At 36.3% G+C, this 15751-nt stretch overlaps 1 protein-coding gene across 3 annotated transcripts in view; it reads left to right on the top strand.

Moving 5' to 3' along the window:
- Window positions 1-15751, top strand: part of TAFA5 (TAFA chemokine like family member 5) — a 400494-nt gene that overhangs the window by 76290 nt on the left and 308453 nt on the right. The window lies entirely within an intron of this gene.

The raw sequence follows: 15751 nt of genomic DNA, 5'->3' as shown, positions 1-15751 counted from the left end.
AAAACTATATCATTTTCAAGAACAGAGAGTTATTCTGAGAAGCACAATAGAAAATAATCTTCTCTGTATCCCAAATATTTGTGAATCCCCAGCAGAAGAACTCAGAAAAGCAACCTGTGCTTAAGCTTTTTTATTTTGCTTAAGTGTCTATTTTGCCAGTTAGAATATATTTATTATTCAACTAATAAACATAACTATATGTACTGGATTTGCATGGCAAGGTTTTGGTAGTGGGGGTTGCTGCTAGGATGGCTTTTGTGAGAAGCTGCAGCAAGTTTCCCCTGTGTCCAATGGAGCCAGGGCCAGCTGGCTCCCAGGTGCACCCACTGCTTGATTCATGGCCAAGCCCATCATGGACAGTGGTAGCACCTCTGGGGTGACATAGTTAAAAAGGGGAAAATGTTACTGCACAAGAGGAAATTGCAGCTGGAGAGAGGAGTGAGTATATGGGAGAGGAACAGCCCTGCAGACACCCAGGTCAGTGACTCAGGAGGAGAAGGAGGTGTGGAAATTCCCCTGCAGTCCTTGGTGCATGGTGAGGCAGCCTATGGAAGTGTGCCCCTGCAGCTCAGGGGAGACCACCTAGGAACAGGGGAAGAGTGTGAGGGATCCTCCCTTTGTGGAGGAAAGAGTGGCAGAGACATGGACTGACTGCAGTCCCCATCCTCCACCCTCCGCTGTGGGCAGGAGGAGGAAGAGAAATCTTGAGCAAAGTTAAGCCTAGGAAGAAGGGAGGCTGGGGGGAAATGTGTTCAAAGATTTAGTTTTTATTTTTCATTAGTTAAGGTAACTTCCCTGAGCTGTGTCTGTTTTGCCTGTGATGGTAATCAGTGCATGATCTTTCCCTGCCCTTAGCTTGACACATGAGCCTTTTGTTCTATTTTCTCTCCCCTGTGCAGATGATGAGGAGAGTGATGGAGAGGCTTTGATGGACACCTGATGTTCAGTCACACTGCCACAATGTGTAAATATTTAGCCACTAGGAATGTGGTCAGTTAAAGCATCCTGATCTTAAAATAAGTCAATTATGTCACAGTCCCTATAATTTATACTCTTTTGGGTATCTAGAGAACAAGGGAAGAGGAAGGAGTCATTAGCACAGCACAGTACTCGGCAAATATGCTTGCAGGGTGGACTGTATTTATGAGATACTTTCTATACCAAGCTGTTCAGACAAGCCCACAAAATAGTTTGCAAAGAACCAAATTGTGAAAACATTTAATTCTTCTGGAGAAATTTTCTAGTATCAGATAATTGTACTCAAGTACCACTTGCTATATTAGAAATTGAGAACAAGTGAAATCTAGTAATACTGATGTCTGTATAAGGTAAAGACCCCAAACACCTTTTCTTTCTAATATCAAGATCTGGAATCTAAATCTAGAATCTTAACTTCATAATGCATGAAACCTCCCTATGGGCAGAGTTAAATAATAATAAAAATTTTATGTGAAGGGAAACTTCAAACTATGAAATGGATGAAAAATCTAGAAAGTATAGAACACATTACTGCTGGGCATTAACAAACAAGTTTAAATTAAGGATTTAAACAATGCTATCAATATTACTGATTTTAGTTCAGGGTTAAGAACAAAATAGGGCAAATCATCATGTGAAAAAGTGCACTTCTCAAAAGCAGGGAAAAATCCTATTATATCAGAGAACAGGTAGCAATACCTAATTTGTCCAATGAGTTGCATAGTATAGGAGTGGTTTTATGTGTGTGCATGCACAGTGGTGTAAGTCAGAAAGAAGATCTGATCTCAGTGTCCTGTGCTCCAAATTGTACATCAATTGCTCATGACTGAGCAAAGCTTGCTTCAGTATTTGGTATGGGTTGGATTGGTAGGTTGGTAAGTGAGGATAATACAATCCTCTCTCCACCTCATTACTACCACACAGACCTTTATTTTCTTATAACGGGCTACAGAATTTATTGCTGTGAAGTCTTTTCTTACTGTCCAAATACAGCAGTCAATGCTTCTTTAATCTTCATTTCTGTGTACCTTAAACAGCAGCATGATGTTGTTGTTGCTGCTTTTTCAGCTGAGGTTGTATTATATATGTCAGTAACTACAGAAGTTTGTCTTCCTATGCAAGTATATGCAGTGGTGCTTTGAAGTTCCATACCACTGTGCTCACTCAGCGTGACTCACCTCATCTTTCTATGGTTCCAGCAGGGATCTTGCTTGAGCTGAAGAGTGTATGAAGGCAGACATGATAACATCAACCAAATGCAGCACTAACTTTGTAATACTTACATTCTAGACCAATGAATTATAGTACTCTAAATACGTATTTCAACTCCCAATCTTTGCTTCATCCATGTTCTTAGAGTACTGTAGGTACAACAGCACAGCTAAACATCTGGGCTTTGCTTAAACTTTGAGGAGACACGTGGTTGTCTTTACATAGGAGTCAAACACAAGAGTGAAACCACTTATGGTGCCACCTTCCTCTAAGGTTAGAGAGAGACTAGATGAGGGAGACTAGGCATTTATGCTTTACAAAACTCAAAATTTTGGTGAGATTAATCTTGTTTGTGCCAGTTTACTTTTATCAGAGTTGAATAGTAAAAAAGTTTATGCTTTTCATTATATCTCTTTTGTACTTTTACTCTCCTGAAATTTATGAAGTTTGCTTATAGAAATGATCTGACTGTAAAATTGAATTTTTAAGACAAGGTCTCTAAATGAATCTATCTCTCTATTTATATTTTTTCACTTTATCTCTTTCTAATTTCATACTTTACATCATACACGATTAAATGATTATTTACTTGCGCCAATTGATTCTCTCTTACTAACTTCACATTAGATCAGTAATGGCTGAAATGGCCTAAATTGCTTCTAGAACCATCATACTGTGTGTATAAAGTTAGTTCCTTCAATCTCTCATTTTAACAGTGGTTAGCCAGGGCTATGTATGTCAACTATGCACAAACTCATGGTGGAGTGCCTAGATAACCATGAGCTTATCTTAAATTTTGTGCTTACATTTGAAATAATAGAAATATTTCACATTTAAGGCAATGCTGATGGTATTTATAAGATGTACACCTTATGTAATAATAATGTTTTTAATTATATTATCCTACCTGTTTTAGGAGTTTACATTTTAATTTTTTCTTTAAAAGAACTTTTGTCTTGAATTGCATTATAGGATACTATCTGTGCTTTACTTCCAGTGATTTTTTATTTGGTGTATTTAAATGCAGCTACTGGAATGGCAGTTAGTCTATTTTAGCTGAGTAGAAATACACCTCTGGTGCCATTAGTAATGTAATTAATACTGTTTTTATCAAGTTACATTTCCTGTTCAAAGTGCTCAATTGAGTGCAATACTCTATATTAAAAAAAATCTTGAATACTAGAATTTCACATCTGATTTCAGTATTATTTCTAAACTATCCCTTCACTGTATCATTAATTTTACTCTAATTTAACTTATTTAATTCTTATTTTATTTATTAACCCATTCCTTATTTCTAATAATCCTATAGCAGTACTTGGAAGTTTTGCTAGTTGGAAGAACTTCCTAGTTTTTATGGTATCTTCTAATATGTAGGAAAAGAAAATTATTGAAGATGGGATAATTGCCTGATTTAATTTTAACCCCCCTCCATTATTAGGGACATCAGAGAGCAGCAAGAATGGGCTGCTCCATGAGGAAAAGCAAGTTGGGTGCTGCGTGAAGCAATGTGGACAGCAGTGCCCTCACCAGCAAGGGCCCAATCCTACAATACCCAAACCCAATGAGCAAAGCAGGTTTGGTTGCATTAACTAGTCTGAGGAGAGTCTAAAGCACCAGGCAAAACTGAAGTGATGAAGGATGTCCCAGGTCAAGCTGAGAAGGTCAAGTCAGCAAACGTGGATCAGGTCCAGTGACACAACCAAGCTCAGTCCCACTACAGGGATCCCAGGCAGGTCCAGGGTGAGAAGGCTGGTGAAGGTTTTGAAATGCAAGCCAGGAAGTCAAGTCTCCAGGTCAGGATTTGGATCAGCAGGATACATCGCCAGGCACAGACATGGTAATACTGTAGCTCAGTCAGCAGCCAAGGACAAGAGCCTGAACTCAAACTTCTCAGCAAAGGAGAGGGGAGGCAACTGCTTCTCACAGCAGTCTGAGCTGAGGTTATACAGCTGTGCTATATCAGCAGTCCAGCACAGGTGATCGAATTCAAGGAGGAAAAATTGTACCTAGGACCTGAGGAAATCACACGTAAGTACATTTGTTGTATTTTGCTGTTTTATCTCTGAGCTGGTTGCATGGAAAAGAGATATTGATTTTATTTAATGGATAGCTGGGAGAAGTAATTAATTTTGACATCTTAATTTCTTTCTTGTGTTGTTTTTAACTTGTTAAGTGCTTGAAACTTAGCACTTAAAAAGACAACTTATTATCTTCTCATAATATAAGTGTATTTACAATTAATGTTTTGTAGCTTATATATAAAATCAGCTATGTTTTATTCCTTCTTTTCTTTGTCTTTCATGTTTTCCTTCTTTAAGTAAATGAGATTCAACTTAAACCCCTAACCTGCTTTCTATATATTCATATCTACATTTCTACTTACTGAACAACCTGAATCCACTGCAATCAATAATTCTAGATGTCAAAATACAAAACACATACATTAATTATACTTTCAAGATTTGTGGACAGTTTGTATTTTTCTGAGATAGAGAACTCCTCTTTGACTTTGTATCCAGAAGGCAATTAAGTTCTTTCTTATAGAATCATAGAATCTTTCAGGTTGGAAAAAACCTCTACGATCATCAAGTCAAACTATTAACCCAGCACTGCCAAGTCCACCACTAAAATATATTCTTTAGTGCCACATCTAGAGGTGCTCCCTTCCAGGGATGGTGATTTAACCACCTGCCTGGACAGTCTGTTCTGATGCTTGATAGCCCTTTCTCCTTAAGAAATTTTTTCCTAATATCCAATCTAAATGTCCCCTGGTGCTCCTTGAAGACAGTTCCTCTTGTCCTTCCACTTGCTTTCTGGGAGAAAATGCCAAAAACCTACAAGCTCATTTCAAGCAGTTGTACAGCATGAGGTCTCCCCTGAGCCTCCTCTTCTCCAGTCTAAACACTCCCAGCTCCCTCATCCACTTCTCACCAGACTTGGGGCCCAGACCCTTCCCCAGCTCCATTGCCCTTCTCTGAACACACTCCAGCACCTCAGTGTCTTTCTTGAAATGAGAGGCCCAAAACTCAACACAGGATTTGAGGTGTTACCTCACCAGTGCCAAGTACAGAGTGACAATCTCTGCCCATGTCCTGCTAGTATATTTCTGATCCAGACCAGGATGCCCTTGGATTTCTTGGCCACATGGGCACACACTGGCTCATGTTCAGCTGCTGTTGACCAGCACCCCAGCTGCTTTCCTGCCTGGCAGCTTTCTAGCCATGCTTCCTCAAACTTTTTCTGCAAGTCCATAGGAAATGGTCAGAAATAACTTCCCATACAGGGAAGATCCGACCTGCCGACTTTTTGGAGGGGACTGGTTGTACTTACAACACTCCTCTTTTGCTTAATAGCTAATGATTAAAATAGTCTGTTAAGTGAAAGGACATTAAATTTAATCTTTTGAATTTCTGGCAAGTAGTGTAATAACCAGGCTACAGGGCCATGGATACGAGTACTGATTATTTTAGAAGTTGAATCTGTATGCCAGCAAAGGATGCAATGGTCGGAACAGACGGTAGTAAATATCTTATTTTAGTCTAATGGAATGAGCAATGAATTTGCAGGAGCTATAGGTTTGGTTCCAAATGCAGATCCATGAATACAAATCCATTTCACCTTAGACATTAAACAAATAAACTCATTGCTGCTTTTAGCTACTACTAGTTTAGAATCAGTGTTGCTTGCTCTCCTGGTTACTCAGTGGCCTAGTTTCAAATAATCACACATGGTGATTGCTATGGACATCCTGTGAGAAAAGGATTCAGTATTTCTGAGTTGAGTAGAGATGGAAACCCACCTCACAATTCCAGTATGAACAGTGTGAACACAAAGATGGTTTATATGACAACAAATACATACTTGCTGCTAAGTCTGGTATATTATAATTCAGAGAGACACAGACAGTGTGGACCTAGGCCAAGACATGGGTGTAAGGGAATGGATGGCCAATGGATGTAAAAGAATCTATTACACAGGAAGTTATGGACATGGGCAAACATTCTAATGAGGTTAATTTACAGTATACCTACTAAAATAATTTAATGAAATTTTAGAAGTTGAAATCCTGATATAGGGAGAATTCTTTTGAATTATTCTGAGTCACTCTGTGTAAATGAATCAAATACAACCATAAAAACCTCAGCATTTCAAATGTTTTATTGTTTATGAATTATGAGCCATAGAGGAAGGATATATATGATCTGTTTTAAAAATAAAATTATTTGAATAGGTACAATTTGAGACATGGTACTCCCAAATGAACTTGTTGTAAAGAGCTTGCTCATAATAAAATTCCCCTCTATTGTACTATGAAAGTCTAATGTTTCTCGTTTAATTAATTTTACTAAAGAAGAAGGATTCCCAAATGTCTTCAACAAACTTTATATCATAGCAATTTTTAAAGCATTAACATTTATGATTAGCTTTGTTAGGCATATCTAACAATGTAAGTTCAGTTTGCCACCTTTCTTCTCTGTCTGGGGGTTATATCTCTGGGGAAAATGCAAAGTCTGGGTCAGTTTATTGATTTAAATTTATTTATAATCTTGTTAACTCTTAGAAAACAACTATTTTAATTTATTCAGTCTATCTAAAGTATAGAATTCAAACATAGAAATATTCCAAGTACCAGATGATTTTTTTTTTTAATAACAAAACTGAAGGTCTTGTGAACAAAAATTCTTTATGAATTTATTTTAACAATGTGGATTTACTTAAGTGTATGACATAAAACATAATGTTCCGATTTTCTGTTTACATTATTTTTACAGCATTTTTGAAGTATTTACATCTGTTTGAAAGTAATGTTAGTAGTATAACATTAAATGCTGTAAGTATAACACACTTTTGTTAAAATCAGAAATGTATCCTCACTTTTAAAAACAATCTACAAGTGTGGATAATGTTTTGAAAGTGAAATATGAATTTCACAAATTCTCTTTGAAGTACTGTAAACAATTCAGTCATGAAAATGGTCTGTTGAACTGGAGGATAGAGGAGTGAACTGAAGCTGCTTAATAGTCCTTTGACTGATTATAAACCCAATCTAATGTATTTCTCAACATTACTAAAAAGCAATTTTTTTGGGAATCTAGAATGTAAATATAATAGTAAAAACAAATAAAAGTTACATCTTACATAGTGAAGAAATAAATATCTATTTTAGTGTCACAACCTCAATAGCTAAAAATTTGGAAAGTAGATAATCTGACAGTCTAAATGAAAAAATAGCATATTTTAAAAGCCCTTGCACAGAAGGGAGTCCTACATACAAATCAAAACCAGCAAAAAGTTAAATGTGAGACTAGATACCAGCAATGTTATTTATTTCCAATAATGCAAAATTGAATACCTCAAATTTCAGAAAATTATTTATCTGTGCCGTGGAGAACTGATTTACCCCCTTTTTGCACCACCCTGGAACTTTCCTTGCATTCAGAATAGGAAGAGTCAGATAAACACAATTTATGATGTGTATCATAAGCCAAGATCTGATCTTGGACTACAACTACTCTAAGATCTCTACTTTTTTTAATTTATCAAAGATGAGTGAAAGTGGCAGCAAAAAATTGGCTTAGATTTTAAATGTAAATAATTATTTTTAGTGTGGTGCTTATTGCGAAAGGCCACAGAAAGTGCAGTATTCTAGCATGAAATTGCAATTGGCTTCCATGCTGCTGTATTATTATGACAATCAGGCTTTCCCTATATGGACATCAGAGACCTATTGAAAATATATTATGAGAAGAAAAGTATGGCAATATGACTTGCAACATGGATCATTAATACACCGATTATATTTCCAATAAAAGTGAAAATGCATTTTGGATGAATGGCCATCCTAATAATATACTAACAAGCAGAAGTACTGAAAATGTAGTCTCCTGAATAGACTAAAAAAGGCTACATTCTTTCGTATGTAAAGGTACTCTTTACATTAAAAGGATATTATGCAAGCTGTGCTGATTTTGGCAGGAGTAGAGTTAATTTTCTTCATTGTAGCTCGTGTGAAGCTATGATTTGGATTTGTGCTGAAAATAATGTTAATAATATAAAGATGTTTTCAGTATTGCTGAGCAATTCTTACACAGAGCCAAGTCTTTTTCTGCTTTTCATACCATATGACTAAGGAGAAGGCAGGGAGTGCACAAGTATTTGGGAGGGGACAGAGCTGTGACCCCAGATGGCCCAAGGGATATTCTATACTGTATGTAATCATAAAAGCTGGGGGAAACTGGGTGAAGACGAAGAAAGCAGGAGACACTTGGAGTGATGGTGTTTGTCATCCCCAGTAGCCATTATGTATAATAGGGCCCTGATTTCTGGGGATGGCTGAACACCTGCCCACCCATGGGAATGGTGAATGATTTCCTTGTTTGGCTTGGCCTGTGTGCAGTTTTTGCTTTACCTATTTAAGTATCTTTATTTCACCCCATGAATTTTTTCACTTTTACCTTTCTAATTCCCTCCCCCCATCTGTCTGGTGGGGGAGTACGCAAGTGGCTGTGTGAGGCTTGGTGGCCAGATGGTCATAAACCACAAGTGTAAAATGTTTAGGAAAATGTGGGAGTTTATTTCATTCACTTATTTATGGCAAAGAAACTGGAATATTTTAAGCAAGAACCTAGGAATGACCATGTGAGTTCAGCTCAATAATCCATCTCCTCCTGTCTCCAGCAACACTCATTTGTTGGTATTCAAGGGGACTGAAAACAAGACAAGCATATATGGTATGTCAGAACAACTCTTCCAGCTTTTCCCATATTAGGTGTTTTTTCTGACTGTGATGTGATTTCTTACATTACTGTCAGCTGAAATTTCTTCTCCATACTTGTCCTGTCTTCTCTTGAATCCACAACATCACAAGGTATTTGTTTTGAGAATCATGTATGTTTGTTTCCCAAGAGCATGACTGTTACTAGCTTTATTTGAAACTCCCAAGTTCTTGTAGCTTCATTTGATACTCCCTAAATAACTTTCATGATATTTTCTTTTATTTTTTCTTTCTTTCCAGGTTATAAATTGATGGGATAGTAGAATTGATGGTATAATCAGAAGCTGCTTTTAAAAAGTGCTGATATTTGCCTAGCTGCTATTTACATGATAAATGTTCCTGCATATCATCGTTGCTACGGACTTACCAACTAAGCCTTACAAATATACCAGCTACCAGTGTTTGAGCCTGTAGGCTAATGGCAAGAAATGTGTATCAGAAAACTTTCAATTAACACTATTTGTAGTGTTGTAACCTAGATATTCTGGTACTGACTTAGGAGTTGGGGACACTTCCCATATCACCCTATTTGTATGATTTTCCTTGGAAGATCTTATATGCTGGGTTCTATCATTCAGGGCTCAGTAAGATTTCTTTCTTTAGCACTGTCTGAGTGAACCTGCCACTTCCCATTTTAAGATGTGAAAATATCAACTGTCTTTCTGTAATTCAGCCAAATGTCTGAGGGCTGTGTGTTGGGAGAAATTTGAGTTTCTTGTAATTTCTTACCTGAAAATGTGAATTAGGATTGTACTTCTAAAGTTTAGTTGGTTTTTGATTGGTTGGTTAGTTTTTTTCTTTTAATCAAAGTGCTCTTCTAAGTCATATGAATATGTAAAGGACATGTAAAGGCAGGGAAGTTACATTCCATTATTGCTCATGTTGTCACATATTGTTGGTTCACTGGTGTACAAAACTCTACACCTTAATGCTGTGCTTTTTGTAGTAGAGATTTTACACAGTGGCTGTTGGACAACAACACGGTATCGCTGCTATTATAGCAGTGTGGAAAACTTTGAGTTTTTCAAAATGTGTGAAATGTGAACAAAGCATTGTTTATTAACTTTTTATAAGCCCATACATATGTGTGTGTGCATTTTCTGAGCAAATATTGTTCTCTATTAGTGTGATTTCCTTTGGATTTTGTATTTCCAAAGAGAATTGTAGTATTTTCTTGTGCAGAATTCTCCTTTGGCACACTGCTAACAGCAGTAGGTGTTTGCTAGTATTTCTTACCCAGCCCCTGCCAACAACCACGAATGGAATGTTTGTATCTGCTTTGAGCCATGCACCAAATTGGAAACAGTTGTCGTGCTTATATTGTGCCTTCACAATTGACTGATGACAACTACCCTGCAGAGTACTGGGGGGAGTTTATGCCTAATTATTTTTACTGCAGCACTGGGACCTTAAGAAAATCCAGTGAACAAATCTTGGACATCTTGAAGTCAGGAATAATTGAGTAGTGATAAGGATTGAAAAAATGGCAGAATTTTTTTTAGTGTCAAAAAACAACTTTTCAGAAGTACATTCACTCACCTGGAATATTATAAATGTTTGAGAAGGACTCGACTTTTATTTTTATTTTAATTTCCTTTGTAATTACTATAAATGCCGCAGTCAGTACTACACTTTCCCATGACATTTTCAAATGACCTTTTCTGGTACCTCCTCCTCCTTTCCTGGAAATAAAAAGGTTTTTAATGCATTATATTTGGCTTCTTGGTACTATGCCTAGGAATTTTCTACCAAAAGGAAAGCATAACCTTTAATATTGACACTTTTTTTTTTCACATAAATTATTTTAGTTTAATCAAATCATTAAGAAGAAGAGCAAAGAATTTTTTTATGTATTTACTTTTCTTTAAAAATATACTACAGTTCATCTATCTATAAGATATATCAGAAACCGTAGATAGTAAGATTAAACCAGATTTTGTGTCAAAGCTTTTAATTGTAAACTTGCTATTTGCAATCAAACTATGATATTTAAAACAAATTATTGTTTTATTTTTTCAACATTAAACTACTAAATTAGCAAGTAAACTATCTGGTTAACATATTTGTATTCAGTTGCTACTTAATTTGGCTTGGTTATAAAGAAACTTGAAATTTTTGTAAAAAAATTTCTCCTTATATTTTTCTATATAGCATACATACATATAAAATTCAGAAATACTTTTAAAAATGTAGCCATAATTAACCATGTTGGTTTCTGTGGTTGCTCTTTTAAGTCTAAATAAAGCCATTCTACAGTATAAGTAATTTTAAAGTTGTCCTCCATAAGCAGGCATACTTAGTGCTTCTTGGAAATGAGATCATACCCAAGTGAAGGGTTGATTTGATGAGATAACGTGTTTTAAAGGGAAAAGTATTTGAATTTGAATGAAGCTGCTTTAGGAATAGTACTCTAATGTATTGCTGTGCTTTATTGCCTGTATTTTTTCACAGAAGGGAAAGGTACCTGCGGCTGTAGCCATATATATCAGAAATATTTGATAAATTGGAAAAAAATTGGTGTCTGGAAAATGAAAGTCATATATGCAGTGCCACAAGTATTCTAAAATACTTTGCATGAATATCTTACAAATATTAAATTGCAAAAGCTGGACTTAAATTCTCATGACTGTGAACAGTTCTCCTGACTACCTGAGAATGTTGAATAATGTATGCAAATAATCTATGTGTTGACATAATTAATTGTGCTAACTTGTGGGCTGGCTTTGTTGTCGGTAGTTCACAACAGAATATCAGATTCTGAAATAGATACTACTTTGGTACTAATTTGGTACTAATTTCCTACTTTGGTAGGAAATGCAATTTAAGATTATTGAGAAAGTCATACAGTTTTTTTACTAAAAATGTAGAAGCAAAAGTAGTGTGCATTTCATCAGAAACATTGTATGGGATTTATTACACATGTCTAATTAAGATTCTTTATGCATCTGCTTTTTAGAATTTCTTCATTTCTTTTGTTCAAGAAACAAAAGTTCTGCTTACAGAACATTGTTTTGTTTAATTTTTTATGGATTTGATTTCATTTTTCAGTGGAATTTCTTCTGTAAAGTATATTTCCTTAAACTACTTCTGTATTTTTTTCCTAATATGAGAGATTGCCAACAACACTGACTAATGGTGCTGAGTAAGGCACAAATGGTGGCTTCACAAAGAAGAGAGGTACCAAAGGTAGCATCTTGCAATCATCAAGTGGCAGTCCCAGGGCAGAGCAATAGTTAGGGCGATCAGTGCAGGAGAAGGTGCTGAGAAACTGCTCAGATGAGCTCCTTGGCCCTTGGCAGATGACTGGAATCCCTGAGAAGCTGAAAAAAAAAATCTCATAGAAATTGTTGTAGAAAATCTGCTCATACCACACTAACACCAATGAAAGCAAGCACTTTATGTGGACTCTGATTATTGTATCATGTAGGAATTTGGTTGTGATAAAGGCATATAGGCTAAGTTTCTTTCAGAAAAAAATTTCTCACTTAGAAATTGACCCCAAGTTATTGCCATTGGCTTCCCTCTCTAAAACTCATTGTAGCATAAAAATTGTAATAAAACATTAAGTACTGTCAGAGACAGAGTGCATACATAAACCATCCTTACAAGTGAGCATAGATAGATAATAGATAATAGAAGAAGATAATAACTAAGTGTAGGGCTTTACTTGCTATCCTCTACTCCCAGAGAGAATGAGCATAAAAAGTAGAAAAGTCACATGGGTATCTGGTGAATTTTGAACTTGGAAATTCTGAAAATAAGAGAGAGAAATGTGGAAGTTCCAAATGAAACTCCTGCCTATTATTCTAGTGTGAAGAGAGCTCTGTGGGCAGGTTAGGTGTAGGAACCTGAGGGAAAATATGAGACTGAAAGGAGAGGTGACCTAGGAAACCTCTTATTTCCCTGGTGACTGAGTTACATAAATCTGCACATTTAGATGTTTGGGATTTGGAGAAGTCTTGGTATGATGTGCTTTTTTGCTTGTCTGTTCTGCCTAATATCTATTACGTTTCATTAATTCATACACTGAGCTCAATTTTAATTCAGGTGCCTCAAGGTAGGGTGCATTGATCAGTACAGGAACCAAAGGAAGATAAGAAAAATATTTCATTTCTTCTACTAAAACTTTATTGTGTTACAGAGTTCTGCTGCAGTTGCACACATAAGTTTGGCAGGCCTTCATTCTGATTTCTTTGTGCAGCACAGAGTAATGGCAACAACATTTCATTAAGAGGCAACCATGCTAAAAATTAATGAAAGCTTACTATTTTTTTATAGCCGCACTGTAGATTTTACTCTCTTCTAGTGGGTAAAACCTTTATACTATCATGACCTAAATGTATATAGTTGTCTGCAAGCCCTGAACGTAAGCTATTTATTGCTTTTGCTGCTAGTTTCATGTCAGGATAGAAACGTACCAGTGTATGTGCCTTGTGTATTAGGATTATGTGGATTTGTTTATAGTTATGGAATAATTTTAAAGAGTCTGGTGGTGGTCCATGAGGGTATATTCCAGAGACAGGTATGAACTCATTTATTTGTTGAAAAGGCTTGGTCCTTGTTTTTTTAAGATTTACACAATGGTTTTCTGAAATACTAGCAAGTCAGGGGTGCACAGTGCTTGTGTGCAGGCATGTTTTTAGTGTGAGCTGTTGGGGCACAATGTTCTCTGGTGTACAATAAACATAGGAATACTTTTTCTAAGACTATTTCTAGTGTTTTCTCTAAGAAGATTAGCATAGAATCATAGAATATAATCATAGAATATGCTGAGTTGGAAGGAACCACCAGGATTATTGAGTCCAACTGCTGTCCCTGTGCAGAAGGCCCCAAGACTTACACCATGTACCTGGGAATGTTGGAAAATGTGTCTTGAACTCTGTCAGAGTGTCTTGACTTTGCACCCTCCTTCTGCAGGAGACTCCTGATGGTGTAGAAGGGGTTAGACAAGAATACAAAGGAATAGTTGATGATGTCTTCTTCTGTTTGTATGTGATCTGTAGAGCTATTAATATCTTTTGCAATAAATTGATACTTCCAGTAATAAAGGAATATATGACCAGGAATGAGGGTTTGTTACTTGCACTGAACAGCTGAGGATCCCTGGCAGTCAAGACTCTCTGGGTTTTTTACTTTATAAATTTCTGTGACTGAAGATGTACAAGAATTGGCCTCTTCCCCAGGAAAAGACTTTCTGTGGCTTTTCCAAGTAAAATAATTAGTTAAACAGTGTAAACAAACAAACAAAGACACCAAACAAGTATTACTAGTATTATTACTAGATAAATTAGTAGTATTTCTGGGTTTTTTAAAATAAATTAGATAATTCAGTTTATGCTTTCTGCAAAGATACATCAGCAGTAGAGCATATGATTCTCAGTTACAAGTCAGCAGTATAATGAAAGGAAACAGGGATCCTCAAAATGCATTTTTATTCACCAAAAAGAAACAGATAAATCAGAGCATCAGAGGAATTCTAGGAATTTGGAATAATAACTTGCACGGCCAACTTGTCACCCTTAAACCTCTTTTTCTGTAGGATAATGAAAAATTAAACCACAACATTATAATTAAAATGGTAGTGCCTGGAACTTTTTTCAATAAATGCATATGGATGTTTCAGCTTCTGTACATCAGACTGATGTTATGATCATTTTGTTTTAAGTTGGAGAAGATTTCCATATACTTAGATACTTAGGTATTGTTTTAGAAATTAAAAGCATGGATCTTTTCCTAGCAGATTATTTGTTTTTCATATAGAAACACTGAATGATGGAATTCATGTTGTTGATTATCAGGTATTCATTGCAGTCTGTGTTGGGAGACAGTCAGCCTGGATTTCCTTAAGCAATTCAAGTCCAGCAGAATGCTTAGCATTTGTTCCTATAAGAAGGCTAAAGGAACCCATAGAATGCTCTCTGTAAGCATAGATATATGCTAACTTTCAGGCATTTGTCTTAACAGAAGGAGTAGAGCAGTGATGAAAGCCTATCTCCACAGTGAATATTACACATTGTGGTGTTCTGTAATGTTTTTTCCCAAATAAAGACATCCTTATAAGTTTTTCTTTGCCTCAAATCTTAAGTGAATTTGAAAGGTTCTTCAAATAAACCTCCACAGAATTTATTCACTGTAGTTCAAACCTGAATTTCTCCTGCTTTCTCTGGTTGCATCTCAGTGTTCATCTCCCCAGTTTTCAACTTACAGTTAAAATTACCACCACAAGGTGGAGTTCTGAACTTTCCAGCACGAACAATCTCCTCATTACATCAAAAGGGAGCAAATGTAATTTCTTCTTAAGTATTATACTGCAGCCACAGGTTGGAGCTGCTTCAGGGCCTGTTGTCTCACTGTCAGATTTAGAGACCTTCTTTTTCTCCTTCAGGCACTGAGCAGCGTTGAATATGGCTCAATAAACCTGGGCCAGGCCCCAACACATTGCAATGATTTGGGTTCTCTTTGGAGTGCCAGGTGCCAGCACACTTTTAAAAAATATTTTACTAGTTTTTTCTGGCTTCTGGACTTATTCAGACGTAAGGTGCAAACATGTTGGAGGTACCAACTGCCCTGGGTACTTGTCCATACAATCGCACACAACCCACAACTCTGAAATATCCAGCTTTTGGGCAGACCTCTGGATAATAATCTTAATTATTTTTCTGACCTTAAAGAAGAACTGAACCATACAGAACAACATGCTTCTAGCAAAAACAAAAAAAACAAAGTTGTTTGGTTTCAAGGGTAGTCAAAGGATATCCAAAATCTTTAAAATTCTAAACTTCT

The sequence above is a fragment of the Vidua macroura genome, chromosome 5 (genome assembly GCF_024509145.1).
Source record: "Vidua macroura isolate BioBank_ID:100142 chromosome 5, ASM2450914v1, whole genome shotgun sequence".
Lineage (NCBI taxonomy): Eukaryota > Metazoa > Chordata > Aves > Passeriformes > Viduidae > Vidua > Vidua macroura.
Note: the sequence above shows the minus strand (reverse complement) of the source record. Positions and strands in the feature narration are given on the sequence as shown.